The sequence below is a fragment of the Ovis aries genome, chromosome 12, assembly GCF_016772045.2.
Source record: "Ovis aries strain OAR_USU_Benz2616 breed Rambouillet chromosome 12, ARS-UI_Ramb_v3.0, whole genome shotgun sequence".
NCBI lineage: Eukaryota > Metazoa > Chordata > Mammalia > Artiodactyla > Bovidae > Ovis > Ovis aries.
The window spans coordinates 56,104,842-56,131,797 of record NC_056065.1 but is presented as its reverse complement, the minus strand read 5'-3'; the positions used below and the strand labels follow the sequence as shown (position 1 = coordinate 56,131,797).

General features: G+C 45.2%; 1 protein-coding gene across 1 annotated transcript in view; it reads left to right on the top strand.

Moving 5' to 3' along the window:
- Positions 1 to 26,956, top strand: part of TNR (tenascin R) — a 486,177-nt gene that overhangs the window by 238,125 nt on the left and 221,096 nt on the right. Inside the window, exon 2 of the mRNA XM_027975894.3 lies at positions 17,244 to 17,342. The gene's annotated coding sequence lies outside the window, so the exon portion shown is untranslated. The remainder of the gene's footprint in view (positions 1 to 17,243; positions 17,343 to 26,956) is intronic.

The following is a 26,956-nucleotide window of genomic DNA, read 5'->3' as shown; positions in this document are numbered from 1 at the left end:
CCACACGGAGCCTCTGTTATCAAGGTGGCACTGCTCAGTGTGATGAGGAGGAGGCCTAGATGATGAGGAAATTGCCATGCCAATAATGTGCTCTGACCACAAAAGCAAAAACCAAAAACCAAACAGTTCCTGCTCCCTCCCCACTCTGTGTAAGAGATCCATTCACCAGATGGTGCCTCCTCTGCCGTTGTTTTCATCAAAGCACCGAACGTGCTGAGTAGATGTCATTTCTCGCCTTTGTCTCTGCCTTTGACGGCCTTGCCATACTCCTGTTATCCTTTCGATGTCCTCTGTGGCCATCTTTGGGCTTCCCTGGTGGCTCAGATGGTAAAGAACCTGCCTGCAGTGCAGGAGACCTGGGTTCGATCCCTGGGTTGGGAAGATCCCCTGGAGGAGGGCATGGCAACCCACTCCAATATTCTTGCCTGCAGAATCCCCATTGTCAGAGGAGCCTGGCAGGCTACAGTTCATGGAGTCGCAAAGAGTCAGACATGACTGAGCAACTAAGTACCATGGCACACATGGCAATCTTTAAGTCTTTCTTCTGTTGATGTCCTGGACCAACAGCTGATGAGATTAATTCATACTATAATGTGAGTGACTTATGCTCTCATTTGAAGTGCTGATATATCTGAGGAAGAGCAAATAGCAACACAATGGTATCAATCTAGTGGTGGAAATCTGAGTTTGGGAAATAGGGAGGGTTTTGTGAAGTCCTCCCAGTCATATTTAATAAACAACTGCCCAGCCTAAGGATGGGCCTTCTTGGCTCTGACACATTCTGAAAGAACTGTGAGGTTTCTATAAGACTTCAGTGGTGTGAGTTTGAGAGGACCTGTGTTTCTCTTCAGCCTCACTCTGAGGAAATGGATCTCACGCAAAGATTTAGGAAGCACTAGGTCTCTAAACGACTGGTTCTCCATCTCCAGAAAGGGATGCTCTTTCCCATTTCTGAGGTTTGGTGCTCCCATTTTCATCTAATTCCTCTTGGCTGCAAGCCTTCTCTGACTCCATGCTTGGGGTACTTGGGTGCTTTCCTCAGATGCACGCCTCCTTTAGACTCCAGACATGGAAGCCCTGTGGGAATAGCTCTTTATATGCACGAGTGTGTCTCCCCCATGGACTGTGAGCCGCTTTCTGGAAAGCAGGAACCATTTCTTATTCAGTGACTTTTAATTCTGGCAGATAATAAACGATCAGTAATCCTTTTTCTTTTCTTTTCGTAAGGCAGGGTACAAGAAGATGAGTACAATGTGGAAAGCTGAGTGGGATTTTGTTTGGGAGCATCTCCCTTGCCTTCTTAAAGCTAGACCGTCATATTCCTCAGGCCCTCCTTGGGGAGATGAGATAAAAAAGTCACTCTCTGTGCCTTCAAGGATCTCAGTGTCAGTTTGAACATAGATGTTAGTGGCTGACAATGATGAAAGCATTCTTTTCTCTTGGCCCATGAAAATGGCCTTGCCTTGAAAAACACAACTTGGGATGGGCCAGCTCTGACAAAACTGAAACCTGAGGGTTTGAGGAGGCTCCCAAGACTTTGCCTCAGGCTTTTGAGTATAAGTCCAACATCTCAGAGATCAGTAACCTCCCTGCTGGCCCAGAGAAACTGGGTTAACCAGAAGTGGTCCTGCCTCTGCTTTCCAGCTTCCCATCTCTTCTATCTCAGGGATTTTTGGAACTGTGTGTCTGGTGGTCACAGTGCTGGGTGGAGGGCATGCCAACTTAGGGTGCATGGAGGCTGGGGGTGCATGGAGATTGGGGGTGCAGGGGATGGGGGTGCAGGGAGGCTGGGGGTGCAGGGAGGCTGGGGGTGCAGGGAGGCTGAGGGTACAGGGAGGCTGCAGTACCATGGACAGTCTCACCCAAAGAAGAACCCACTAATCCAAAATGGTAGCAGTGTGCTCTAACTAGACAATGACCTTTGGTTGTACCAGGATAGACATTTATGTTTTGAAGACTCAGATGCCAATGAAAGAAAATAAACCTTCATTTTCCAGGGCTTCCCTTGTAGCTCAGTTGATAAAGAGTCTACCTGCAGTACAGGAGATCTGGGTTCAATCCCTGGGTTAAGAAGATCCCCTGGAGAAGGAAATGGCAACCCACTCCAGTATTCTTGCCTGAAGAATCCCATGGACAGAGGAGCCTGGCAGGCTACAGTCCATGGGGTCGCAAAGGGTTGGACACGACTTAATGACTAAACCACCACCACCTCATGGTAACCCACCATTAAGATTCATTCCTCTATACTAGTTTAAACCACATTACCTCTACAGGTCATGCTAAGGTGGATGTTCTACGCAAGCTACAAGGGACAGTGGCCTAGTCATCACACACAGGGCCACTCACTCTGCTCCAATTCTATAGCCCTCTTTCCAGTTCCCACAGGACCAGCATCTGAGCACAGCAAGATTGGACACTCCTGCCCCATGTGGCCCCATGGGTCCCATTTGCATTGTTCTGGCCTTGTACCCAACCTCCTGGGTTGTTCCTGCATGCACTAAGCTCTTGACCTCTGGCTTTGCCTCTCCTATTTAGCTCTGGAACAGATTTCTTAAATATTCCACTTCTCCAGATTGTGACCTTGGACAGTTTCACCCCTTTCCCCAGCCAAAACGATTATCCCACCCCAAATGACAATGATATCTTTACCGGATTTACACTGACCCTTGGTTTAATCCACTTCCTGTCTGACTGGGTGATTCCCCAGCTGCTCCCCTGCCCAGCACACAGGCTATAGCAGCTGGCCCTTGTCCACTGAGATGCCTGACTGAGTCCCTGCCTGGGAGAGAGACTTGGGTACCAGCTGTGTCTTCTACTCAGAGTCTGTGTCTGTGCCCTCCTCCCTCATGTTGGCTGATGGGGAAGCCCTGGGGTTTGGCTTGCAGCCCAACCAGACCTAGAGGAGAGCCCTTCATCAAAGGCCTGTGAAATTGATCTTTTATAGCTCTAGCAACCAATCCCTCTTAACTGCAGATCCAAGGGAGATGATGGTACCGACCAAATTAAAACTGAACACGTACAGAGAAGACAGGAATTCCTGGGCTGGTTGTGAAGATGTGTCCCTGGGGTCAGGTCCTTTGAGAGGAAACTGGTGATCTTTGAGAACGACCTGAGAGCCGGCCGCCATCAGAAAAAATATACTCAGCCTCTGGCCCTGAGTGTTTGGCCTTTGCCTGCCAAGCACCAGCATAGCCAATTACCTGTCCCACAGGAGCCATTTAGAGGAGAAAAGAAATATTCACCTCTGTTCATACCCAGGCTAGGCAGTGCTATCTATCAGGTGAAGAAAGGGCCAGGGCTCCCCTTAGCTCTAAAGCTTTCTCTTTCCTTTTTTGACCCCATTTTTGGTTTCTTTTGTGGAGGAGAGCACATGTCTTAAGACAGGAAATTACCCTGGTGATTGATCTCTAGAAAATGCAATTAGGTCCTAGTTAGGCATTCTCCAAGGGACACCCTTCCAGTGTGGCATTCCAAGTTTGGTGATCACTTAATGACCATGCATTTGGGTCCTTCGGGTAATGAAGCATTTGTCTCTGTCAGGGTTTGAGCAATGGAACTTCCAGTGCCCTTATGATGCAGAAGAGGTGGGGATGGAAGGTAGAGCAGGGAAGAGGCAGAGCATATGCTGGAGAGGAGACCTCAGAACAAGAACAGCCAGCTTGGCCAAGGACATGCCCTGGTTATGGGCTTCCCTGGTGGCTCCATGGTAAAGAATCCACCCGCCAAGGTAGAAGATATGAGTTTAATCCCTGGGGAAGAAAGAGCCCCTGGAGAAGGAAATGGCAACCCACTCCAGTATTCCTGCCTGGGAAATCCCATGGACAGAGGAACCTGGTTGGTTACAGTCCATGGGGTTACAAAAGAGTCAGACACGACTTAGGAACTAAACAACAACTACAGAGTGAGGTTGCAACATGAGTTGAGGGGCACCCGTTGCCTTCAATGGCTGTAATTCTATAATATTTGCTAATCAATTCACTGCTTGGAATTTTTTTTTTTTCAATTTTTCGACCAGGAGGGCCCCCTACAGTGGAAGTACAGAGTCTTAATCACTGGACCACCAGAGAAGTCCCCGGAATATTATTCTTTAATTCCACTACCCTGGGGACTTTGGAGGAATAAATAAAGTGACCCTGCCCCTGCCCTTGTGGTACCCACTCCAGTACTCTTGCCTAGAAAATCCCATGGATGGAGGAGCCTGGTAGGCTGCAGTCCATGGGGTCGCTAAGAGTTGGACACTACTGAGCGACTTCACTTTCACTTTTCACTTTCATGCATTAGAGAAGGAAATGGCAACCCACTCCAGTGTTCTTGCCTGGAGAATCCCAGGGACAGGGGAGCCTGGTGGGCTGCCGTCTATGAGGTCACACAGGGTCGGACACAACTGAAGCGACTTAGCAGCAGCAGCAGCAGGGAAGGTCAAACATACTCTATCAACCTTCCAGGCAACAAATTTCCGTTTGGCTCAGGTGTGGGAGGAAAGGCACACAAACACGAGAGGTAGTGCATTCAATATGGACCCTTTGGGTCACTTGAGGCAAGATAAAGCCAATCAGGTACATCCTGCTTTTCTGAACTCATATCAGCTCTGCCACTTAGAAGCTGAGAGACCTTAAGCAAGTCAGTTACCTCTTAATTTTGCAATTTCTTGTCTGTAAAATTGGTATCATAGGCTTTTAGGGAAAATTCAGTAGGCAATGCACAGAAAGTCCTAGGCCTGGACTGCAGTGATGTCAATGCAAGCCAGTTTCCCAGTTCTGCTTCTAAGCCTGGGCTAATTAACATCCTTTTTATTTTCTATTTTTTGGTCATAGACCTCCTTGGCAGTCTGGTGATGCATATGAACTCCTTCTCAGAATTATGGTCTAACTGTAGAAAATAAAATACATAGGATTATGGAGGAAACTGCATTTTTATTGAAATGCAGTTATCAAAATACTAAAAAAACAAATTTGCTGTATGGTAATATATGTGCGTCTTTATTAGCACAGTAAATAACAAGCTCTGCTGGCAAGTCAAATAACTATTGTAATTTTGAAGTAGTAATAAGCCTAAACAATATTTCAACATATCTGCAACAACTGTAATGAGATACAAAAAAATCTGTGATTTCTATTGGTGACAAAACTGCAGCTACTGTTAATACTGCTATGACTGGTTGCCTACATTCAAAATTAGAGGAATTGTTATATTTTTGTTAGCAGTTGGTGGAAATAAAGAGGTAATTTCTTTCCATCTAAGTTACATGGACTCTCTGTGGACCCCAGGCTAAGAACCATTGCTGTAACACTTGATCAAGTAATTTATACGCATATTTTCTAAAATTTTAAAATAACATTGATTTTCTCATTACCAAAGACAAATGTAAACATAGTTGAAAAGTTAAGAAATATAGATGAAATGCGAAAAGACAGAGGACATTTAAAAATATGACCCAGGGATCAAAATATGCTAACACTTGATGTAGTAGTTTGACGTTTTTTTGTTTCTCTCCAAATTAACTAATTATTTTATTTTTGCTGCCTTGGGTCTTAGTTGTGGCACACAGAATCTTCGTGAAGAGCCCGGGCTTCTCTCTCTAGTCATGGTGCGTGGGCTCAGTGGTTGAGATGCCCAGGCTTAGTTGCCCCAAGACATGTGGAATCTCAGCTCCCCAATCAGGGATCAAACCCACATCCCCTACATTGAAAGGTGGATTCTTAACCACTGGACCACCAGGAAAGTCCCAGTAATTTGACTTTCAATACAGTGGAACTCATTGCTAATCCATGTTTCATGCACTGAATCTGCCTCACCTAGAGTTATTAGACTGCTATTTCACTCAGTCTAATAACTGAATGGTCAGTAAAGAAACAACCCAAAGCATCACAGTTGCAGTCCAGAAACTATATGAAGCCCAGTGATGGCAAAGGAGCCCTTGATCTTTGCAGCACAATCACCCAAAGATAGAGCAAAGTATCAAGAAACAGAGCTGGGGGCCCTGGAAGCTAAGAGGACATGCTAGAACCTTCCAGCCCCACTCAGAGGAGCTGTCCCACTGATCTCAGATCTCTTGTTAGACCTGATGAATTATCTCGCGTCGGAACCGTGAATTGTAATGGAAATTACCCACTTGATGAAGGATACCAACCGACTCTACTCAAAAGCTGCCAGATGTTCAGATCAGATCCCTGACACATGCAGGCAGAGCTCGAGGGCTCATCCAAACAGCTTATTGAGAAATAATGATAATGAGGTGGCACTGAATCTAGGAGATATTACACAATCCACAGAAACACACACATGTGGCCAGAGAAGGATGTTCTGTCGCCTCAGATGATGCCCTTGGCAATGCCGCCCAGCTCTCTCGGGTGAAAGAGTAGCCTGACACACGTCCAGCTGTCCCAGGTTAACCCGAGAAGACTGAAGCCTTGGAATGGCTTGCCTGGACTTGGTGCAAACAATACCCGTGGAGAATCCACCATGTGTGGGGTCAGAACACAGAGGAAGCCAGGCCTTAGCTTACTTTTTCCAAGATCCCCCAGACAACTCAGCCCCACGAGCCCTTCCAAGCAGGGACCAGTTTCTGGTCACCCGACTTGCCAGCCCCCCCAAGTGACCATGAGGTTTGACAGCATCACCAAATTAGGGTCTTGCAGTCCCTCTTAGGTGGAGCCTTTGGGACCCCGGGGTCAACATCTCTAGAGATTCTCTTAGAAAAGCATCTCTCTTCTATTCTCCAGCTCAGTCCTTAGACCAGCATCCTTTTCTGACTTTCAGACAGAGACCTTCCCTAGGGGAGGAGAGGAGGGTCTGAACGAAACGCTACCTGCATAGTCTTCAGAATGCGATTGTGTGCTTCCCTGCAGGGACCCTGCAACCCTGAGGGGGCACACCCTCCTTCCTCTAAGCCTAGTTAAAGATCACAGCCCAAGATGACAGGCTGGCAAAGCTCCTGAGTGCAAGGCACTGCCAAATTTCAAAATGTTTTTAATAAAACAATGTGGAAAGGGCAGCTTGTTCATTTCGATTCTCCACTGGGTCATTCAATTAAACCTGAAATTCTAGGGAAACTTGAACCACCCTGACCATATTTTCCATTAGTAATAATGATAAAAGATAATTATGGAGCCTGTCTGTCAGATATTCCAGACACCCACACCTCCACTTAATTAATTGCTAATTAAGATATGTAAGAACTGCAGTGTCTCTCGTACATCCTGACTTTATGAAACCTCAGCAAATCTTCCTCAGGGAAGAAGAAACCTCCAGCTCCTCCTTTGGTTTGGAAACCATGGATGCAAGGGGGTTGGGGGCGAGACGGCTGACTCTGAGATGGAGTCATTTAATCACATCATTTAGGTGGTACATGAGAGCCCTGGGAGAGAGGATAAAGTGGAAAGCAAGAATGAGAATAAGTTTGAATTCCTCCAAATTCAGCCCTTGACACATATTATCTATGTTAATCCTCACAGCGGGGAATATCATTATTCCCATTTTACAGATCAGAAAAATTGTGCTTAGAGGGCTTATATACATATCTTTTCCAAAAGTGTGGAGCAGGTGAGAGCTAGAATTTAAGCTGAATTTCATGCCCTTTCATTTGTTGTTCTGTGGAGATACAAGAAACACACAAAAAAATTGTAATGCTTTTTAAAAATTTTATTTATTTATTTTTGGCTGTGCTGGGTCTTTGTTGCTGTGAGCGGACTTCCTCTAGTTGCAGAGAGCAGGGCCTACTCTTTGCTGCAGTAAGCTGACTTCTCGTTGAAGTGGCTTCTCTTGCTGCAGAGCATGGGCTCAAGGGCTTCAGTAGAGTTGTGGCACGTGGACTCAGTAGTCGTGTCAAATGGATTTAGTTGCCCCGAGGCATGTGCAGTCTTCCCAGACCAGGGATCAAACCCATGTCTTCTGCATTGGCAGGCGGATTCCTAACCACTGTACCACCAGGGAAGTCCCAAGAAACAGAATTGTTTGCTTCCAGGTCTTTACCATAATGAAGGCAAAAGGCATTTGTGGTTGCTAATCTTCAGGATGGCCCCCAATTAATCCTTGCTTTCTAGCATTCATAACCCATGTGTTGCATCCTCCCACATTAAATAGGGCTGATCCATGTAAACAGTAGGATGGTGCAGAAATGCTAATAAGGCAGGTCACCAGAGACCCTGCTCCTCCCACTTGGCTTTCTCTTGGGTAGCTTTATCTGGGGGCAGCTAGCCACCAGGTTGTGAGGATACTCAAGCAGCCCAGCAGACGCTTCAGTGGGGAGGCCTTCTGCAACAATCAGATCACATCCGTGAACCATCTTAGAATCCAGTCCTCCAGCCCTAGCGAGTCTTCAGATGCCTACAGCCCTGGTCAGCATCCTAAAGAAAGCTTCATGAAAGACTCTGGGCCAGAACAAGCCAGATAAGTCACTTCTGAGTCCCTGATCCACAGAAACCAAAAGATAGTAAATGTTTATTGTTTTTCAGCCACTGCATTTGGGGGTAATTTGTTATGAGGTAATAGACAATGAATTGAGCAAGCATGAACTTTTCACATCTCACTGATTTGCCATTAACAATGGGCCAGAAAAATCCTTCTAAGAAATATTCACATTTGTATGTATGCCTGAATGTAAGAGCCCCAAATAATAGTCATTCAAGGTGCCTTCTGTTAGGGGACTTTGTGAGTTTAAGAGTTAAATATAGTTCAGATTGCCAATGGGCTTCTTGGTGGCTCAGCAGTAAAGAGCTGCTTTAATACCGGAGATGCGGGTTCGATCCTTGGGTTAGGAGGATCCCCTGCTGGAGGGCATGGCAACCCGCTCCATTATTATTGCCTGGAGAATCCCATGGACAGAGGAGCCTGGCAGTCTACAGTCCATGAAGTCCCAAAGAGTTGGACTCAACTGAAGCAACTTAGCACACACACAGATCACCATTAGTTGCCCAAATTTTTTATTTTCTCATCAAAATGACTAAGAACAGTTTGTTGGTCTATAATAATCTGATCCATTTTCAGCAACTGACTGTTGTGAGAATTGAGAAAAGACATGAACTAACAATGCTTTAGCATACTGGATAGTCTGTCTAGAGCTGATCAGCATCCTTGCAATCTCGTGGTTATTCCTGTAACATCTCCAGCAATCTGCAATAGACAAACCAAAACCATTCAAATAAGTAGGTTTATGCTGAATATCAGAATGGACTTTTGGGGACTTCCCTGATGGTCCAGTGGTTAAGACTCCAGGGCAGGGGGTCCTGGTTCAATCCCTGGTCAGGGAACTAGATCCCACATGCTGCAACTAAGACCTGGCACAGTCAAACAAACAAATAAATAAGACAAAATGGACTTTTGCTGTGAAGTCTGAAACCTCTGCAGGTTTTGGAACTCTGTCTCACCTGGCCTGGTGGTATCTTCCTTCTGCCCATGATTCACCTCTGCCAAAAGGGGAAAAACACGGGGCTTTGGGAAAAGTCTGTGATTGGGGTCAACAGGGTCTCCTAGCTGCACTCTCTGGACTGTCTGGCCCACAGGTCCTGACTGTACCATCAGGGGCTGGAGCCCACGAAATGAAGTCAAAGCCTAGCCTCTTGGGTTCCTGGACTCACATCGAGTGTTAGAGGGGTCAGAATTTGAGGAGGAAAAATCTTTATAATGCACATTTTGGGGACATATTTCATAGGAAAAATGGTTGTTGTTGTTTTTTCAAAGATGAGCTATTACAAGTTGACCTCAGAGAATGGCTGTGGGAGAAATGCTGGGCGCTAAGAGGGTAAGTGCAGGTGAATGATGGGCAGAGAGAATGGGCAGGAAGAACACATCAGTTTGCTGAAGTGGCTGTCCCCACGGCCACTGTGCTCCCAGTGCAGTGCTCCCAGCACAGGGCAGGTCATCGTGCTCTTTCATCTTCCGTGCGTCTCCTGTGGTTCCACCGCCTCTGTCCTCAGGCCTTCCTGGAAGTGTGTAGACTAAAAGGAACTGGGACCATGATCCCTGTGTGGATATTTGTCTCTGCTCACAGCTTTGTCTCTGCAACTTGTGAGCATAGGAATGATGGTCCACGTGGCGACAGGCCAGCACATGTTTCTGTTATAAGAATCCTTTTTTTTATCACCAGTTATATGAAAATCTACTCCAAGCTAAGGTCTTTGTGCGATCCCTTCAGGGCTGTACCACTTGTCAATCAAATGGATCTATTTGTGAGGTCATATATAATTCCATCAAAGGGGCCAATATGTTAGGCTCACTAGAGCTTCTCCAACAGAGCAGGTTTCAACACGACTTCAGGAAGATCAGCACACACTGGCTGGAATTCAATGTGGCCATTGCTCAGCCCACAGTTTAAAACATTTTTTTTTAAGTGCCATTTTTTAAAAGGAAAAGAACATGGGACTAGAACATAGGAGCCCCATCTTCTAGTTCTAATTTTCCAAATAACTCTGTGATTAGTGCCTGTCTCCATAAGTGAACTCCCCTCTGTTGTAACTGATAGTTCTGGGTCTCTGTCCCCGATGGGCAGGACCTCTTTGAGAGCAGAGGATCTGTCGCCTTGTATCTCCAGTGCCTGGTGCAGGCCCAGGCATTCAGAAGGCTCCGTTTTTCTGTTTTGTTTTGTTTTGTTTTTGGCTGCTCTGGGTCTTAGTTGCTGCTCTTCACTGCAATACAAAGGCTTCTCATTGTGATGGCTTCTCTTATTTTGGAGCGTGGGCTGTAGGTGCGTGGGCTTCAGTACTCATGATTACTAAAGCACATGAGCTTAGTAACCCTGAGGCGTGTGGGATCTTTCCAGACTAAGGATCAAACCCTTGTCCCCTGTGCTGGCAGGCAGATTCTTAACCACTGGACCACCGGGGAAGCACCCAGAAGGCTCTTAATAAATAGTTGCTGCCAATGACCAAAACACCATATCAGCCCGTCTGTCCCTATTCACACATGTATACATGTGGTTACACACATGAAGGAAAGCACAGAAGTCTGCATTCCCTGCTGTCAGCCTAGAGGGGTGAGGTAGTATGGACAGTGGGGGAAGAAAAAGAGGTAGAGAGAGGTAAAGACCTGAGGGAAAAAATAAGGGGGCTGCACTAAAAAAGCTAGATGTAGACTAAGACCTTCTTGTAAAAGTACCTATAACGTGAAGGGAAGTCACTCAGCCGTGTCCGACTCTTTGCAACCCCATGGACTGTAGCCTATCAGGCTCCTCCGTCCATGGGATTTTCAAGGCAAGAGTACTGGAGTGGGTTGCCATTTCCTTCTCCTGGGGATCTTCCCAACCCAGGGATCAAACCCGGGTCTCCTGAGTTGCAGGCAGACGCCTTTACCATCTGAGCCACCAGGGACCTATATGTGTGCATAAATTAGGGGGAAACTGATGATCTTCTTAAGTCAAAACAAGTTGCAGAGTATTTCCGTTAAAAACTATAAACAAAAGCATCCCATCTGTCTGTATGAATATGCATAATTGGGTTTAAATAAGCACAGGGAAGACGTATATTGTGGGTGCTGCGAGGCACCACCCAGCTGAGACACTCAGCCCGGCAGCTGATGGGAGCTTTGGCTGCTGACGGCTCACAGCTGAGTTCCTCTCCAGTGCTGACCTCCACCAAAGGGAGCTGCTTTGCCCAAGGTTGTGCCAGCCCTCTCCGTGGGAGCAGTCCACCTCCAAAGACCAGTGGGGCCCAAAGGCCTGTCCCTTCTCAATACAGGACAGCTCCAGAGGTCCCTCTGGCCAATTCGACTTCCTGCGCTCCTCATAAGGGTTGCGCGGATAAACCTGCAGAGTGTTTATCTGGTCTCAGCCTGTTTTCTGGAAACTGGACTGATTGACAGTGCGGAAGAATACGTGCTAGTCTATTAAAAGGTTACATCAAGCAACGATGCCCTTTGTAGCAACACGGGTGGACCTAGAGAGGATCATACTAAGTGAAGTAAGTCAAAGACAAATATCATATCACTTATCCATGGACTCTAAAACTAAGATACAAATGCACTTATTTACAAAACAGAAACTGGCTCACAGACATAGAAAACAAACTTATGGTTATCAAAGGGGAAAAATGGGGGAGAGATAGACTGGGAATTTGGGATTAATAGATGCATACTACTATATACAAAGTAGATAAAGAACAAGGACCTGCTTTATAGCACAGGGAACTATATTTAATATCATGTAATAACCTATAATGAAAAATAATCTGAAAGATATATATCTGTATATACACACACATATATGTATAACTGAATCACTTTGCTATACACCTGAAACGTGGTAAGTCAAATGTACTTCAATAGAAGGTGGGAATTTGCTGTATGGCTCAGGAAACACAAACAGAGGCTCTGTATCTACCTAGAGGGGCGGGATGGGGAGGGAGATGCGAGGCAGGTTCAAAAGGGAGAGGGTGTATGTATACCTATGGCTGATTCATGTTGAGATTTGACAGAAAACAACAAAATTCTGTAAAGCAATTATCCTTCAATTAAAAAATAAATCAACTTTTTTTAAAAGAAAAAACTTAAAAAAAATAAAATAATATGTTACATCAAGGGGCTGAGGCTAGGGGTAAATTATTAACTTTCTCTGTATACATCTTCATATGGATTCACTTATTACAATGAGCAATTATCATTTTCATAATTTCAAGAATATCAAATAAAGATATTTAAAATACAATAAACAAATATATGTGAGTTTTATGAATGAATGACTGTGCCTATATCTAGTCGAGGAATAATACTGATAATATGGAAGCTGAATTGAAGGTATCAATGTGAATGAACTAGACTGAAGAGGATTTCGCCAACGCTTATCATGACTTTTGACATAGTTGGTTCAAAAGAGACTGTATTCCTTCTAAGAGTGACATCACCACCTCACAGACAGGATGAGAAATAAAGAGTCAAGGGTAGAAGTAAAAAGGAGAGGGAGTTTAATTCCATGGAAGCAGAGATTTTCCTAACATCCGAGCTATCTGCCAATGAAGTAGCCTGCACATTTGGGACAGTTCAGTTGCTCAGTCAGGTCTGACTCTTTGCGATTCTGTGAACCCACACCAGGCCTCCCTGTCCATCACCAACTTCCAGAGTTTACCCAAACTCATGTCTATTGAATTGGTGATGCCATCCAGCCATCTCATCCTCTGTCATCCCCTTCTCCTCCTGCCCTCAATCTTTCCCAACATCAGGATCTTTTTAAATGACTCAGCTCTTCGCGTCAGGTGGCCGAAGTATTGGAGTTTCAGCTTCAACATCAGTCCTTCCAATGAACACCTAGGACTGATCTCCTTTAGGATTTAGAACAGCCACTGTCCAAATTACCCTGTCCTAAGGCTCTGCAATGCTTCCATTTGGTGAGCAGCTTATTTGAATCAGAGGAAGAAAAGTACCTGGTATTCATGTCACCTCCAACAGTTCCCCACCCTGGGTGCTGGTGATCTCTTGATGACCACTGTTTTCCCCAGTGATGCAGCTCAGAATCCACCCCAGCTCCACTCTCCCGGCAGCCACTTCCCTGCTGGTATTCTGGAGGATTCTCCAGAGATGAAACCTTTCTGGCCTTCCAGAGCTAAATTATCTTTCCTCCAATTCTAAAGCTCCATGGAGTCATCCAGAGAATGTTCATTCATTCAGGAGCAACTTGGATGAGCAAGCCTACACCTTAGTCAAAGGTCTGCTCCTTCCTCCCCCAGTGCTACTTGATTTTTAAGTAGTCTTTGCTGCTGCTGCTGCTAAGTCGCTTCAGTCGTGTGCGACTCCTAGTGACCCCATGGACTGCAGAAGTAGTCTCTTTAGGCCCCTGCAAATGAAATCCTGGAAGCTCAATGTCCACTTTAGAGAAGGCTCACAAGGGTTTTGTGGGAAGCATGTCCTTGAAGGCATAATCATCCGGCTATGGACTGTGGCTACAAGACCTTCTAGAACTAACACCCAAAAAAGATGTCCTTTTCATTATAGGGGACTGGAATGCAAAAGTAGGAAGTCAATAATTACCTGGAGTAACAGGCAAATTTGGCCTTGGAGTACAGAATGAAGCAGGACTAACGCTAATAGAGTTTTGCTAAGAGAATGCACTAGTCATAGCAAACACCCTCTTCCAACAACACAAGAGAAGACTCTACACATGGACATCACCAGATGGTCAACACTGAAATCAGATTGATTCTATTCTTTGCAGGCAAAGATGGAGAATCTCTATACAGTCAGCAAAAACAAGACTAGGAACTGACTGTGGCTCAGATCATGAACTTCTTATTACCAAAATCAGACTGAAATCGAAAAAAGTAGGGAAACCACTAGACCATTCAGGTATGACTTAAATCAAATCCCTTATGATTATACAGTGGAAGTGAGAAATAGATATAATGGACTAGATCTGATAGATAGAGTGCCTGATGAACTATGGATGAAAGTTTCTGACATTGTACAGAAGTCACGGATCAAGACCATCTCCAAGAAAAAGAAATGCAAAAAAGCAAAATGGCTGTCTGGGGAGGCCTTACAAATAGCTGTGAAAAGAAGAGAAGCCGAAAGTAAAGGAGAAAAGGAAAAATATAAGCATCTGAATGCAGAGTTCCAAAGAACAGCAAGGAGAGATCAGAAAGCCTTCCTCAGCAATCAGTGCAAAGAAATAGAGGAAAACAATAGAATGGGAAAGACCAGAGATCTGTTCAAGTAAATTAGAGATACCAAGGGAACATTTCATGAAAAGATGGGCACAATAAAGGACAGAAATGGTATGGACCTAACAGAAGCAGAAGATATTAAGAAGAGGTGGCAAGAATACACAGAAGAATTATACAAAAAATATTTCATGACTCAGATAACCACGATGGTGTGATCACTCACCTAGAGCCAGACATCCTGGAACACAAAGTCAAGTGGACCCTAGGAAGCATCACTATGAACAAAGCTAGTATAGGTGATGGAATTCCAATTGAGCTATTTCAAATCCTGAAAGATGATGCTGTGAAAGTGCTGCACTCAATATGCCAGCAAATTTGGGAAACTCAGCAGTGGCCACAGGACTGGAAAAGATTAGTTTTCATTTCAATTCCAAAGAAAGGCAATGCCAAAGAATGCTCAGACTACCACACAATTGCACTCATGTCACACACTAGCAAAGTAATGCTCAAAATTCTGCAAGCTAGGTTTCAACAGTACATGAACCGTGAGCTTCCAGATGTTCAAGCTGGATTTAGAAAAGGCAGAAGAACCAGAGATCAAATTGCCAACATCGCTCGGATCATTAAAAAAGCAAGAGAATTCCAGAAAAACATCTACTTCTGCTTTATTGACTATGCCAAAGCCTTTGACTGCATGGATCACAACAAACTGTGACAATTTCTTAAAGAGATGGTAATACTAGACCACCTAACCTGCCTCTTGAGAAACCTGTATGCAGGTCAGGAAGCAACAGTTAGAACTGTACACGGAACAACAGACTGGTTCCAAATTCGGAAAGAAGTATGTCAAGGCTGTATATTGTCACCCTGCTAATTTAACTTATATGCAGGGTACATCATGAGAAACACTGGGCTGGAAGAAGCACAAGCTGGAATCAAGATTGCTGGGAGAAACATCAGTAACCTCAGATATGCAGATGACACCACCCTTATGGCAGAAAGCGAAGAAGAACTAAAGAGCCTCTTGATGAAAGTGAAAGAGGAGAGTGAAAAATTTGGCTTAAAACTCAACATTCAGAAAACTAAGATCATGGCATCTGGTCCCATCACTTCATGGCAAATAGGTAGGGAAACAATGGGAACAATGACAGACGTAATTTTGGGGCTCCAAAATCACTGCAGATGGTGACTGCAGCCATGAAATTAAAAGACACTTGCTCCTTGGAAGGAAAGTTATGACCAGCCTAGATAGCATGTTGAAAAGCAGAAACATTACTTTGCTGACAAAGGTCCACCTAGTCGAAGCTATGGTTTTTCCAGTAGTCATGCATGGATGTGAGAATTGGACTATGAAGAAAGCTGAGTGCCAAAGAATTGATGCTTTTGAACTGTGGTGTTGGAGGAGACTCTTGAGTGTCCTTTGGACTGCAAGGAGATCCAGTCAGTCCATCCTAAAGGAAATCAGTCCTGAATATACATTGGAAGGACTGATGTTGAAGCTGAAACTCCAATACCTTGGTCACCTGATGCAAAGAGCTGACTCACTGGAAAAGACCCTGATGCTGGGAAAGATTTGGGGTGGGTGGAGAAGGGGATGACAGAGGATGAGATTGCTGGATAGCATCATGGACTCAATGGACATGAGTCTGAGTAAACTCCAGGAGTTGGTGATGGACAGGGAATCCTGGCATGCTGCAGTCCATAGGGTCACAAAGAGTTGGACATGACTGAGCAAATGAACTGAACTGATGGGCTGTGGGATAATGCATGGGACTGTGTAGGGGGCAGGGAGTGACTGGTCTAAGTTTTGCAGAGAGAATCTATTTATTTTTTAAATTAAATTAAAATTTTTTTTTGACTGTGCAACGCAACTTGTGAGACTTTAATTCTCCAACCAAGAATTGAACCCAGGTCCCTGGCAGTGAGAGCACAGTCTTAACCACTGGACCACTAGGGAATTCCCCCAACCCTGTTGAAAGAAACTGACAAATTGCTGACACAGAAGCTTCCCACTTGCAAGAGGTGTTGCTGCTCTATTGGTTGTGGTTCGAACCTGAGAAAATGGTTGTTATGCATTCATTTCCTTAAAGAGTACTGATTGAAAGTTTCTGTGCTAGCTTTGTGATAGGGACAGAGAATTTGCCCTTGAGGATTTGAGAGTTCAGAGTGAGTACAACACAAATGAAGAAACTTACGATGAGGAGTGACTTCTGTGACCTAGCAAGGCGCTGAATGTCCTGGACATGAAGAACATGAGGGGGGCTCAGGTTTAGAGGGGATGAGAGGTTTCCTAGAAGAAGTGTCAAGCATTTTTCATAATCAGATCATCTAAGTATGTAACCACAGCCATCTTTAAAGATCTCAGAAGGGATTTGCTACATAAAACACATAGCTGGATATATAATCCTTCTGTAGAATTTTGACCTTAAATATTTGCTACTTCCTTGCAAAGCTATGAAAACGAATGAAAGAAAACTAATGAAGTAAAGCGAACTCTCTGAAGAGGAAAAAAACAACAATAAATAACAATTTTCTTTAGAAACCCACATTATACCTCCAAGTTTTTTGAAATGGAGATGTGGCAGTTGAGATGGAAAGGGAAACACAAGTTCCTTATTTTAAAGCCATAAATGTATTTCTTCCCTCCTGTCTCTGTTTCAGGTGGCCGCATCATCATTACTGCGTAGACCAGGTCTCTTTGGGCATTAGGATTAAAGAACGTGTGGAAAAGAGAAAACACCCAGGACACCATCACTAAAGGTACCATTTTCTGTGAACCTTTAACCATCCATCATTGCAATGGCCAGTCTGAGGCTTTCAGCTGTGACTGCGTATTCCCAGGATTTGAGACTCCTTGTCACTGCAACAACAGCCCAAGGCACAGACTCCCTGCCGTGAGGTGGTCAAGAGTACCAGCTCCCCTGGGCTTTACGCTACCTCAGAAAAAGCTGGAGAAACTAGGCACCAAGGTTTTGACATCTTATAAAATATTTCAGAAATGCATTTCCAAACATAGTTGGTCATAAAAGTGTGTGACGGCACTCAGCCCCTCCAAGAGGCTAGACTTGCTCCCCAACCCAGCCATGCATGCTCTGAGCCTGCAGGAATCAGTGCTAAATTATTCACCAGCCTGACTCTAAAATTTCTGGAGTTCCAAAACCTCTAATAAAGTATTATGAAAGAATATCCATCTCTTTATCTCTATCCATAACTATTTATATAGCTAGAGGAAAAATCTGTCGTTTTATTTCTTTTAATTTAAAAGCTTTCCTAATTCCTTTTTCATACCACATATATATGTCTAAAGAATTTTCAGGTTGAAATAATAACCTCTAAAAAATGGTCCATGGGAGAAGGCTCTCAGGATTCAGAGTTGACAGGTACGATGAATATTTCGCTCCTTGAATAACTTTTCTTGGCACTCAGACTTGGTACACCGAACTGGGAACTTTTCATAGAGGGGTGGCTCTTTTCTTTTTTTACTATGCAAAACAATGACAATATACCCACCCGCCTTCTCTTCTCTATTCATTCACAAAACTGCTACTGTTTGTTCAGGAAAAACTCATTTCATTCCTCAGATTCATGGTGCTCTCATTATCTACCATGGCACTCTACAGTGGCAAGACACATCTTTTATGAAGCCCTGCATTAGAATTAATCCAGCATATCCTCAGCGACATCTTGTCTTACTTAGGGGACACTTGACCGCAAAGTACCTCAGGCCATTTAAAACACCTTTGAATGTACAAACTCACAAGAGACATCATTGCACTAAGCGGGCTATCAACCATTCACACTTAAGAGTGAACTGGTTAATTTGATGCTCTTAGGCTAACAGCTAGTTGAGATCAAGTTCTCTGCAATTAAGCAGAGCTGGAATAGGGTGGACCATCTGGATAACAAAGAGGGGCAACTATTAAGATGAAGACTTTTTAAATTACCAGCTCTCTATTTGGAGACAGTATTTGTATAGAACATTTGATGAACTATTTGCAATTAAACTCTCCCAACCCCCATCCTCTCTCAAAGAAACTTGCTTAAATAAAAATAGATGGTCTCTGAACTGACTTCCGAATAACGTGGCTTCAGTAGAATCTGGGATGCTATCCTCCTCTAAATCGATGTTGAATAAATATTGAAAGAATATTGGTTTAAAGGTGTGACAAATTATGAGCTTGGCAGGAACAGTCACATATTTTCACTCATTTCTGATATCTGATGATGATATCTGATGGAAGGGTTGGAGGGATGAAAGAGGGAGCCCAGGATCTCACCAGCCTGAATGAGACTCTGGGGGGATCTGAGAAGCCTGTGTGCAGGATTGTGGGAGAGGGAACGGAGACAAACACCACATCCTGTCTGGAGGCAGCCTTACGGAAGCAAGGAGGACTCTGCCAAATCAGAGAATACGCAGGAAAAGCAAGGATCAGACTGAAGTTTAAAGCAAGGCCGGGGGATGATTCCTGTAATAATGTGATTTATAACGAGAAATATTAAGATTTATTTGGTTTTCATGCCATTTCTGGCACAAAACTCCTAAAACTTTCCCAGGCTATAAGAGCGAAATACGTGTTTCTTGGTTTTAGTCACACTCGAATTTATTAAAAGAGGTGATTTTTGGAAATCTCCTGAGGGTGGGGGCTGGTTGCCAGGGCAACCAATCATGTGATTAGAGGGTTGGAACTTTCAGTCCCACCCTGCACAACCTCTGGGGAGGGGAGAGGAGAGGGACTGGAGACTGAGTTCAGTCACCAATGGCCAGTGATTCAATCAAGCCCGTGTAATGAAGCTTCCATAAAAACCCACCAGGAGGGGGTCTGGGATCTCCTGGGTTGGTGAACTAGGATGCTTCCATGTGCCACCATGCTGGGGAAAGAAGCTCCTTTGAAACTCATTGTTCAGAACCTCCCCTGTGTGTCCCTTCATCTGGCTGTTGATGCATTTGTATCCTTCAATATCCTTCATAATAAACCAGTAATCTAGTGAGTCAAGTGGTTTCCCAAGTTCCGTCAGTCATTCTAATAGCAAGTTAATAGAACTGGAGGAGGATGTGTGGGAACCTCCAATTTGTAGCAGTAGGTCAGAAGCACAGATGACAACCTGTGTTTGTGATTAGCATCTGAAGTGGGGGGTAGTCTTGAGGAACTAAGCCCTCATGCTGTGGAGTCTGATGCTGTCTCTCAATAGGTGGAGTGGGAATTGAGTTGAATAGAAGGACACCCAGCTGGTGTCACAGAGAACTCCTTAGTGTGTGGGGGGGGTCGGGGGAGAAACCACACATCACAATTGGTGTCAGAATCAGAACTGTAATCCCAAACTACATCAGAATCAGAACTGTAATCCCAAACTACATCGGAGCCATAAACATGCAGGGTTAAACTCAGTTTCTCCCAGGTTCAGGGAGAGTCAAGCCACAGCTGGGTGTGAGGGCCAGCTGAGTGCGATGGTTCCAGGCGGAGGAGTTGGATCCTCCTGGACCCTGAGGGTGGGACTTCTCAGAAGTCTATGGGAAGCAGTATCCAGTTCTCAGAAGCACTGGCTGCTCTGTTGATTAAAGCTGAAAGCGGTCTCCCGACACAGAGGCCAGTCTCTCTCTGCCAAGACTTGTTATATGTACATGAGTTTTAAAATATTTATTTATTCATTTATTTGGCTGCATCGGATCTTAGTTGCAGCACGCAGAATTTTTGTTGCAGCACCCAGGCTTCTCCCTAGTTGTGGTGTGTGGGCTCAGTGATACCCGAGGGCTTAGTTGCCCCCATGTGGGCGTGTGGGATCTTAGCTCTCTGAACAGGGATTGAACCTGAGTCCCCTCCATTGGAAGGTGGATTTCTTAACCACTGGACCACCAGGGAAGTCCCTCATTTATACGACTGGCCTCACAGGAGAGCATGGATTGTTCAGATTAGCCCCCTGCCCCCATGTACTTCCAAATAGCTGCTCACCAGCAAGGTTTGGTGTTGGAATTGCTGAAGTTACCAAGCAGGAAGGTCAGCTGGAACAGAGGTGCCTTCACCAGGCTGGTGTGAACTGTCTTACTCAGCCTACGCCCGCCCCACCTTCATTCCCCATGCATCTGAAAGCAGCTTATTTTAAAAGCTGATTAGATGAGCCCTTAATAACATTAGAATTTAAATGGCCCCAGATAGGCTTTCAGCTTCTCACCAAATTGAGATAAATGTGATATTTGGGGAACTGAGCTTCCAGCTTCATGACGGCTCCCGACCGCAGTCAGGATTTGAAGAACCACATTCTCCCCTGTTTCCTGGCAAACTGATCCTGGGTTGTGAGGCTAATCTGGGCAATCCATGCTCTCCTGTGAGGTCAGTCATATAAATAGGGGACTTCCCCGGTGGTCCAGTGGTTAAGAAGCCCGCCTTCCAATGCAGGGGACTCAGGTTCAATCCTTGTCCAGGGAACTAAGATCCCATATGCCCACATGCATCTGTGAGGTCTCTTTCGTCTCTAAAGGTCTAGGATTCTGTGTGCAGATACATGTCCATGATTATGCATTTTCAAGGAAAGGAGAGTTAGGGACTTGTACTGTGATTAGTCTGACTCTGTGTGACCCTATGGACCGTAGCCAGCCAGTCTCCTCTGTCCATGCGGATGCTCCAGGCCAGAATACTAGAGTGAGTTGCCATGCCCTCTTCCATGGGATCTTTGATAGCTTCCAATTCCAGGTAACAAAGCTTTATTGAGTAACCACTATTTGGCCATTTAAGTCAATACTGATGTTAATACCTGACTTTCTGCTGAGACTGATATAAAATGGTCAGAGGTATAAATGTTTCATCTTGGTTCTCATGTCCGGCACCCCCGGTAACTCTCTTAGGTGGGTTTATTGCTGGGAAGGACATGATTGCCTTCCAATTTAACACTCTTCTGTAAGTTTTAGAAAAAGTTAAAAACAGAATAGGAGCAAGTGGAGTGGGAAACTAACCCAAGGTGAACAGGAACAGATGGCTCTGTGTTGAAATAATTGTATTCTTCTTTAAAAAAAAAAATTATTTATTTAGGTGGTAGTGCAGGGCCTTAATTGCAGCACTTGGGATCTTTTTCTTTCTTTCTTTTTAGCTGTGGCATGCAGGATCTTTAGCTGCAACGTGTTCCCTGAGCAGGGATCAAACCCTGGGCCCCCTGCGCTGGGAGCATGGAGTCCCTGCCACTGGACCACTAGGGAAGTCCTGAGATAAGTGTATCCTTATAAACAGATAAACAACAACTGAGTTGTCTTCTCCCACTCATCTTTCCCCAACCAAACCAGACCCATGGGTGGCCTTAGGATGAAAGCTGGAGGTTCTTAAAATCACAGCTTGCACTTTTGATAGAGGTAGTCAACCCAGAAGTGCCTGAATGTAAGCTTCCTTCTGCTCTTACGGCCTCTCTAAAGAAGCCAAACCTTGAGCTTAAACCTTGCATTTGCATTCCAGTGGAAAAAAACCTTCCATGTTTCCCTGAGGGCTTCCCTGGTGCTGCTAGTGGTAAAGAATCTACCTGCCAATGCAGGACACATAAGAGATGTGGGTTTGATCCCTGAGTTGGGAAGATCCCCTGGAGGAGGGCATGGCAACCCACTCCAGTATTCTTGCCTGGAGAATTCCATGGACAGAGGAGCCTGGTGGGTTATAGTTCATGGGGTTGCAAAGAATTGGACATGACTGAAGCAACTTAGCATGGACACACACGGTTCCCAAGTGAAGCTAAGAATTTCCAAGGGCCAGCTAAGAGTGGATGCAAGAACTTGGGCCCAGCCGCAGCTATGGGTTCACCCACTTCTCCAGCTCAGGTCCTAAGAATCCCAAACTCACCCAGCCTTTAGGGCCCATGAGGGAGTTTCAGGAGGAAAAGATCTGTAATCCATGTAAACTGTGGCTTGAGTGGATTCAAACAGAAACTACAGTTTGAACACAAATGGCTGCTCCAACTGCCTCATCAAAATGCAGATGAAGAGGAGCAGCTAAGTAGAACTCCAGGCGTGTATTTCTCTCTAAACCTTGGATCAGCCTCGCGCAGGACAGAGCTCACCTGGGCTTCCACGCTGCTCTACCTAGGGGAGTCACCACTGAGCCTCCACCTTCAGTGCTGCTCCAGAGCAAACTAAGCGCCCCATTCAATGGTGATAAGCTTTAATAAAGAGTGTAGTATCTAAAAGGCCACTGCTCATTAACGTACTTTGAATATTTGTGCTTTCTCTCAAAGTCTTGCAGTTTACGTGGGCAAAATGTACTGATGTTGGGTGTGTCCACTGGCCTTTTACCCTCCAGCTCACCTCTCCTTTTGCTAAGGCTGCTGTTGTTGTTCAGTTGCTGAGTCATGTCCAGTTCTTGGCGACCTCATGGACTGTAGCACGCCAGGTTTCCCTGTCCTTCACCATCTTCCGGAGTTTGCTCGAACTCATGTCCATCATGTCAGTGATGCCATCCAAACATCTCATCTTCTGCCACCCCCTTCTCTTCTTGCCCTCAGTCTTTCCCAGCAGCAGGGTCTTTTCCAATGAGTCGGCTCTTCCCATCACATAGACAAAATATTGGAGCATCAGCTTCAGCATCAGTCCTTCCAATGAATATTCAGGGTTGATATCCTTTAGGACTGACCGGTTTGATCTCCTTACTGTCCAGTGGGACTCTCAAGAGTGTTCTCTAGCACCACAGTTCAAAAGCATCAATTCTTCGGTGCTTAGTCTTCTTTATGGTCCAACTCTCACATCCATACATGTGGACCCATGCTAATCCTGCTGCTGCTGCTGCTGCTGCTGCTAAGTCACTTCAGTCGTGTCTGACTCTGTGTGACCTCATAGACGGCAGCCCACCAGGCTCCCCTGTCCCTGGGATTCTCCAGGCAAGAACACTGGGGCCACATAAAAAAAGCATCACTTGCTTTTGCTCCTCTCCTTCCTAGAAGGCCTCTGCAGGTCATCCTCCCTGACTTGCTTTGCCCTGTGTCTCTGGACAGAGAGTCTCCTTGCTCCTTGCCAAGGCTAACTCTTCCACGGAGCCCTTAGTCCCCTTCTACCACCTCCTCCAGGGCCTCCATCCAGTCATTGCCTCAATCATATTTCCTCTCACTTTCTTCCCCTTCTGCTTATAAACCAGACTCGGTCTGCAGTCAAATCAGCAAACAAACAAAGGCAGCTTTTCCTTGATTTCATGATTATCTTTTCTTTTATCCCAGACTCTGTGAAAAAAATGTTCTACCTTCATGTCTCACCATCCTGTCACTCTTTAATCTCATGGAAACTGGTGCAACCTACCCCACCATGCAACAGATTTAAGTGAATTCAGTAAATGAGCATGGAGTACATACTATGTGCCACACCCAGTCTGGATCCTGACCACAAGAAAGACACACTCTTACAAGGCAGGCAAACAGGCTATCCCTCCCTGCCAAATTATAGAGTGTAAAAGTGCTTGGTACCACAGTCAGGCGGGGTAGGAATCATCAGCCATGTCTTGGGGGCAGGCAGTGGCAAAGAATGTGCCATAGGAGCTCTCTAAACAAATGGGGAGCCCAGGCAGGGAGAAGAGAAAATGAGAAGAGTGGGGGGACCATCCAGAGAGAAGGAGCACCATGGGCAAGGTCACTGAAGGCACTGAGGCAGCACAACAGGCGGACAGCAGCCAGACATGCTCTGTGTTGAGGCTACAGAGCGTGACAGACACTTAGTCTTAGATGTGCAATCCTGAGAAACTGTAACTCTTTCTAGTGGACCATGCTGGGGTGGAAGCCAGGGAGTGATGTAGTACTCAGACTGCCTTTTAGGAAGATCACTGGAAGCAGCAATTAGAAGGGGAAAATCAGACATGAAGCTGCTCTCATCATCCAGAGAAGCAGGAGAGAGACCTGAACGTAAAGAGTGGCGCTGGTGATGGAGGAGAGATGGTAGCACAAGGTCCTCCCTCCTCCTGAATCCCGTTTTGGATCCACCCAAACAGATGTTCGCCCTTCCTGCTTGAAACCCTCAGGGCACCTACTGTCCTTTTCTTATTGTCCTCACTCAACTTGTGCTTCAGGCATCTGTGTATTTCTCTGCTTTTCCTTATCAAATTGTGCCTTTGTCTCCCCTTCCTCAAATTACACTACCTTGTCCAGAATAAGTGCTGAAGAAAAGGTTATTTAGTTTAATTGAATTTTCAACAGCTTCAAACCATGAATAATTGAGGAATCAGCCATGTATAAGTGCTCATCATTTACATAATTGTATAAACAAGCTGATGATAATTTTTTTTTCCTCATTATTTTTATTATCCCAGAATGCCCACTGTCTTCTTAGTTCTCTGGGTTTTTAGGGACATAGTAAACAAGTGTTCTCTAACACACATGTGGCAGAGGTGCCACTCAGCCCTCACCTCCCCAGGCGAGGGAAGCAGTTGAAAGGAGGGAACAGATGATTGCACTGATTGAGTATCAAACCCATGGATGAATATGGTGAAATATGCATCTGAAGAGACACAGAATTGCAGAGCACACTGCATGAAGAGACTGGCACAGACTCCCGAAGGTCAATGAGCAGATACGAATTGATTACGCAAAGTACTTACTGAAATTGCTTTCCAACACACTGATGAGAATTGATCCTAAGCAGGACCCATATTTATAGCGACAACATTTATGTAAAGTTACCCTTTGGTATATCATCAAAGCACATTTAAATGGTTCCGATTTCTCCCCAAATGAAAGCATCAACAGTACTGTGAACAGCTATGTTGTAGGAAGTTAACCAGCACTTATGATTTCGTGATTGAATTTTTTATGTGTGGATCCAATTGGCCCCATAACAGCTTTTGCTGGGGCAACTTTTTATAACCCAGAGATTAGCTCCTCTTTCTTGCCATCTCACATTAAACCAAAGGATTTGGACTGGCCCAGAGTTAGTCCTATCAGGTGTGGTATCCAGACGGTCACTCAGTAAATTTCTGGCTCTTAGTTACCTTCCCCGGTGACTCAGCAGTAGAGAATCTGCCTGCAAAGCAGGGGACATGGGTTTGATTCCTGGGTCAGGAAGATCCCCTAGAGGCGGGCATGGCAACCTACTCCAGTATTCTTGCTTGTGGAATCCCATGGACAGAGGGGCCTGGTGGGCTATGGTCCACGAGGGTCACAAAGAGTTGGACATGACTGAAGCTACTGAGCACAGAGCACACACAGCTCCTAGGAAACTAGGAATCAGAAATCTCCTAAACCTGGATATATCCAACATACTTACACAGTGGTGCAAGCACCACCAGCCTGGGGCACTTAGGCAGCTGGGAAAAACAGAAGTGAAATGCGGTGGCTAAGAGGACCAACCAGGAAGATAAGGAAAAAAGAGAAAGGGTCAGAAGACCCAGTTAGTGATTTTTTACTGAGTAATCTGTGTGTGTGTCAAGTATAAAACTATGCACAAGGGCCACACAAAAGCACCTGTCCTGGTTCCCACCCTCAAGCTCTTTGGGATTGAGTCAGGAGGACAGTTATAAACTCAGAAAACCAGTGAAACACCAAGGCACAACAGTACAAGCAAGTACTACATAGAACACCCTGGCATCGACTGTGTTAGTTACTGAGAACCAAGAGAGAATGAGTGTTACGGGGCTCAGGGAAGTGGAGATGGGCAAAGAAGACCTCAGGGAAGAGCTAGTGGGCTTTGGGAGGTCTTTTTAAGCAAATTCTACTTTTTTTTTTTTGGGCCTTATTGGGTTTTCTTTGCTGTGTGCGGGCTCATACAGCTCACTATCAGAAAAAACAAACAGCCCAATCAGAAAATGAGCAGAAGACCTAAACAGACATTTCTCCAAAGAAGACACACAGGTGGTAATAAACGCATGAAACACTGCTCGACATCACTCATTGTGAGAGAAATCCAAATCAAGACTACAATGAGGTATCTATCACCTCACAGCAGTCCCAATGGCCATCACCAAAAAATCTACCAGCAATAAATGCTGGAGAGGGTGTGGAGAAAAGAGAGCCCTCTTGCACTGTTGGTGGGAATGTAAACCGGGCTTTTCTCTAATTGCAGTGAATGTAAGCTACTCTCTAGTTGTGGTGCCTGGGCTTCTCATTGCGGTGCTTCCCCAGCTGCACAGCACAGGCCCCAGGGCACAGGCTCGGTAATGGCGGCTCATAGGATTAGTTGTCCCAAGTCCTGTGGAATCTTCTTGGACCAGGGATTGAACCCATGTCCCCCTGCATTGGCAAGTGGATTCTTATCCACTGTACCACCAGGGAAGTCCTTAAGTTTAGTCTTAAGTAAAGGTGATTCAAAGCCAGGAGTCAAAATAAACATGACTCCTTGGACTAGGGAAAAAAGTCAGACCAAGAGAAGAGAGAAAAAGAGAACAGGAGAAGGGAAAGTTGCTGCTGATGGTGACGGCAGAGCTATCACAGCT